Below are 5,303 nucleotides of genomic sequence, written 5' to 3'. Positions count from 1 at the left end.
CCGATGCAACCCAGGGGCCTGCCACCAAGTGTTCCGGGGGACATAGCATGGATCCCATGGCTACTCCCCCAGATCCAGTGTTGAAGGGTCGTCCTGGCCAGGCATAGGTCCTGGCTGTCCGCCACACTTACTATAAAGAATCCTTTGAAAATGTTGTCACATTTGCATGAAACTAGAGCCACATGTTAGTAACCTTGGAGTGTCTATAAACATTTCTAACAAACAGAGAAAACATAAATTAGGAGAGAATGGCATGGTGACTGAGGGTTGTTAACTCTTATATTTCTACTGCCCTGGATTCAAATATTGGCTTGGTCACTTTCTGTGTGGAGTTTGCACATCTGCCCATGTCTGTGTGGGATTGATTATGTGTCAAGGCGCTGAATTTTTTTTGTCTGTTGGGTTAGCTACTGACTCTAACCTCTGCACATGTGTGTATGAAAGTGACATGTGAATAAATATGAGGGACGTTCAAAAAGTTTCTGCACTTTTTTAACTCAATTCATTAAGAATTTCAAAAACAAATTACATCACTTTTCTACATAGTCATCTTCATTTGTGATGTAATTTTCGCAACATGGTACCAATATTTTAATGCCCATTTACTACTCCTCCAACGAAAATATGAACGTCCTTTGTAGCACCCTGTAAAACAATGGTTCCTACTTTGAACGCAATGCTGCCAGGGGAGACTCCAGACCCAGTGACCAAAGTAATAGTTAACAATATACACTGTTTATGGTAACACTGTTTTCATATACAGTATATAATCTTAAGGATTGCTTTAACAATAGCAGAGTTAGTTAACAATGGCAGTTTTGGTGTGTAGGTTAAGTGAAATCCCATCCAGGGTTGGACTTTGATGCTATGTGTATGGACTTGGGGTACTGTCAACCCTAAAACTGAATTAAATGGCCTTGGTAAATTGACAAATAGTGTGAATGTATTTTTATTATATTTAGTTTTATTATTAAGATTTAATTCATACAGTCTTCTCATTACAGGACCTTTATTATTCCAGAGTCATGAACCGGGCTAGGAAAATCATTACCGACCCCTCACATCAAGACCACAACATTTTGGAACGTCTACCATTGGCTAAGTGTTATAGATTAATATACACCAAAACAAACAGATATAAGAACAGTTTTTTCCATCATGCCATGAAGCTCACAAATGGTTAATTTCATCCCCCCAAGCCTCCCAGGGTCTTGCAATACTGCTCACATATTGTTAATACTTGTTTTTGTGTCAGTGTTTACTTCAGCATTCCTTACACTGAGCTGCACTCTGCACTTTGTATGCATATATACAGTACATAAATATATATTGCATAGTTTACTGTCAAATAATTCAAAGAGTATGCGGCACGTGTTTCGCCCTCATTTGGGCTCATCAGGCGTACACACTCTACTGCTCACCTCGCGGGGATCGAACCTCGGACGTCAGCATTCATTTTTATTTGACAGCCTACATAGGAAACCACCCATACAATCAGGTCGGGACTCATGATCAAGAGAGGAAGAACACAAACTGACAAAAGAAAATAACAGAAATAAAAAAGCTGCCAATCCCCCTGCCAAACTATGTGGCTACCAGCTAGAGAATTGTATACATGCCTGCATTCCAAACCAGAACAAAGCACTCTCCCTTTACATCAGCCCTCGTTCCCTCTCTCTGACTCATGACCCTGGCATCTTCCTTCAGCCGTTGACCCTTTATTCACCCCAGCCTCTCTGCCCTATTCTGAACTTATCATAACGCTGACTGATGGTGGCATCAGTCTCTTCATATGGTTTGCTTTCATGCTACCAAAATAGATAGATTAATGGACATTAAATTGAACAACAGGTGGCGCAGTGGTAGTGCTGCTGTTTGCAGTAAGGAGACTGTGGAAGATTGTGGGTTCACTTCCCGGTTCCTTCCTGTGTGGATAGTGCTTTGAGTACTGAGAAAAGCGCTATATACAGGTGCTGGTCATAAAATTAGAATATCATGACAAAGTTGATTTATTTCAGTAATTCCATTCAAAAAGTGAAACTTGTATATTAGATTCATTCATTACACACAGACTGATGTGTTTCAAATGTTTATTTCTTTTAATGTTGATGATTATAACTGACAACTAATGAAAGCCCAAATTCAGTATCTCGGAAAATTAGAATATTGTGAAAAGGTTCAATATTGAAGACACCTGGTGCCACACTCTAATCAGCTAATTAACTGAAAACACCTGCAAAAGCCTTTAAATGGTCTCTCAGTCTAGTTCTGTAGGCTACACAATCATGGGGAAGACTGCTGACTTGACAGTTGTCCAAAAGACAACCATTGACACCTTGCACAAGGAGGGCAAGACACAAAAGGTCATTGCTAAAGAGGCTGGCTGTTCACAGAGCTCTGTGTCCAAGCACATTAATAGAGAGGCGAAGGGAAGGACAAGATGTGATAGAAAAAAGTATACAAGCAATAGGGATAACCGCACCCTGGAGAGGATTGTGAAACAAAACCCATTCAAAAATGTGGGGGAGATTCACAAAGAGTGGACTGCAGCTGGAGTCAGTGCTTCAAGAATCACCACGCACAGACGTATGCAAGACATGGGTTTCAGCTGTCGCATTCCTTGTGTCAAGCCACTCTTGAACAAGAGACAGCGTCAGAAGCGTCTCGCCTGGGCTAAAGACAAAAAGGACTGGACTGCTGCTTTCTGATGAAAGTAAATTTTGCATTTCCTTTGGAAATCAAGGTCCCAGAGTCTGGAGGAAGAGAGGAGAGGCACAGAATCCACGTTGCGTGAGGTCCAGTGTAAAGTTTCCACAGTCAGTGATGGTTTGGGGTGCCATGTCATCTGCTGGTGTTGGTCCATTGTGTTTTCTGAGGTCCAAGGTCAACACAGCCATCTACCAGGAAGTTTAAGAGCACTTCATGCTTCCTGCTGCTGACGAACTTTATGGAGATGCAGATTTCTTTTTCCAACACAGTGCCAAAGCTACCAGTACCTGGTTTAAGGACCATGGTATCCCTGTTCTTGATTGGCCAGCAAACTCGCCTGACCTTAACCCCATAGAAAATCTATGGGGTATTGTGAAGAGGAAGATGCAATACGCCAGACTCAACAATTCAAAAGAGCTGAAGGCCACTATCAGAGCAACATGGGCTCTCATAACACCTGAGCAGTGCCACAGACTGATCGACTCTATGCCACGCCGCATTGCTACAGTAATCCAGGCCAAAGGAGCCCCAACTAAATATTAAGTGCTGTACATGCTCATACTTTTCATGTTCATACCTTTCAGTTGGCCAACATTTCTAAAAATCCTTTTGCATTGGTCTTAATTGATATTCTAATTTTCCGAGATACTGAATTTGGGACTTTCATTAGTTGTCAGTTATAATCATCAACATTAAAAGAAATAAACATTTGAAATACATCAGTCTGTGTGTAATGAATGAATCTAATATACAAGTTTCACTTTTTGAATGGAATTACTGAAATAAATCAACTTTTGTCATGATATTCTAATTTTATGACCAGCACCTGTAAATGTAATGAATTATTATTATTATTATTATTATTATTAATAAACTTGAGCTTGAATGTCTCAGTGTAACCTAATTGGTACCACGTGGCACAACCTAAAATGACAGCCTGACAATATCAATGGGCTGAAGCAGTTCTGCAAAGAGTAATGTGCCAAGGCACCTCCAAGCCAATGTACTAATTTATAAGACGTTTGACAAAATAGAGGAGACAATTCAGTCTATGAAGCACATTTGCTAACAGCTATGCACACAATATGGCCAAACATTTGTGAACACCTGACTATCACCTATATGAGGTTGTTGGACATCCCATTTCAAAACCATGTGCATTAATATGGACTTGCATTTATGGGATTTTGGATTATGTCTGTTAGAACGTATACCCGTTCAGCCAAAAGAGCATTTGTAAGATCAAAGATTAATGTTAGACAAGAAGACCAGGCTCGCAATCGGCCTTCCAGTGAACCCCTAAAGGTGTTCAATAGGATTGAAGTCAGAGCTCTGTAGAGACAACTTGAGTTCCTTCATGTCTTTATGGACTTGACTTTGAGCATCGGGTCGCATTCACGCAGGAACAGAAAAGGGTCTTCCTCAAATTGTTGTCACAAAGTTGAAAGCACACAATGTCTTTGTATGCTGTATCAGTACCCTTTACTGGAACCAAGGCATCTAGTCCAAACCCTAAAAACACCCCTAGAACATTATTCCTCCTTCATCGGACTTTACAGTAGCCATTATACAGTCCAGAAGGTGGTATTCTCCTGGCATCCACCAAACCCAGATTCATCCATCTTGTCGCTCAGCTAGTGAAACGTGATTCATCACTCTAAAGAACATGTTTACACTGCTCCAGAGTGCAATGGTGATGTGCTTTAAATTGCTCCAGCCAATGGCTTATGTTGCACATAGTGACCTTAGGCTTCTGTGCAACTATTTGGCCATGGTGACTCAATTCATGAAACTCTTGATGCACAGATCTTGTGCTGATTTTGCTTCCAGAGGCAGTTTTGCGCTCTGTTTTGAGTGATACAACAGAGGATAGGCACTTTTAACACACTATGTGTGCCTCAGCACTTGGCAACCCAGCTCTTTGAGTTTGTGTAGTCTACCACTTCATGGCTGAGCTGATGTTGCTCCTTGACCCTTCCACTTCACAATAATAGCACTTACATTTGACTAGGGCAGATGTAACAGATCACTGACTTGTGATAAAGATGGCATGCTATGACAGTGCCAAAGTTAAAGTCACCAACGTCTTTAGTATGACCCTTTGCACAGCCAGTGGAGACTGCATGGCTATATGCTTGATTTTATGCACCTTTTAACAATGGGCGCAACCAAAACACTTGAACTCAATAATTTGGAGGCATGTCCACATACTTTTGGCCATACAGTGTATATTTTCTCTATATCTCATCCAAGTATATATTTTTAATTCAGCACACAGACCAAGAAACATTTAATTGAAGTCATTACAGCTAAAGCAAGTTCCATTATGAAGTGACATCATTTTTTTAAACAAATATAAGTGAATGTGAAACCAGTATTTAAGTAGACATGGCACGTGCACGTTCAGATTATTTGTTTAGTCAAATTCTCTGTTCATGAGTACTCGGATAAAAATGAGGTCTCAAAGCTTTTTTTTCCATCTCTGTATGTGCTTAGCCGGGAATATTAGGAACTGTTAACTGACTGAGAAAGAAAAGTTGAAGAAAACGCATCTCAAGGGGTGCTGCCTGCACAACTGCACAAGCAGCGTCGAC

The sequence above is a fragment of the Erpetoichthys calabaricus genome, chromosome 3, assembly GCF_900747795.2.
Source record: "Erpetoichthys calabaricus chromosome 3, fErpCal1.3, whole genome shotgun sequence".
NCBI classification, from domain to species: domain Eukaryota; kingdom Metazoa; phylum Chordata; class Cladistia; order Polypteriformes; family Polypteridae; genus Erpetoichthys; species Erpetoichthys calabaricus.
This window is presented reverse-complemented; position numbering follows the sequence as displayed.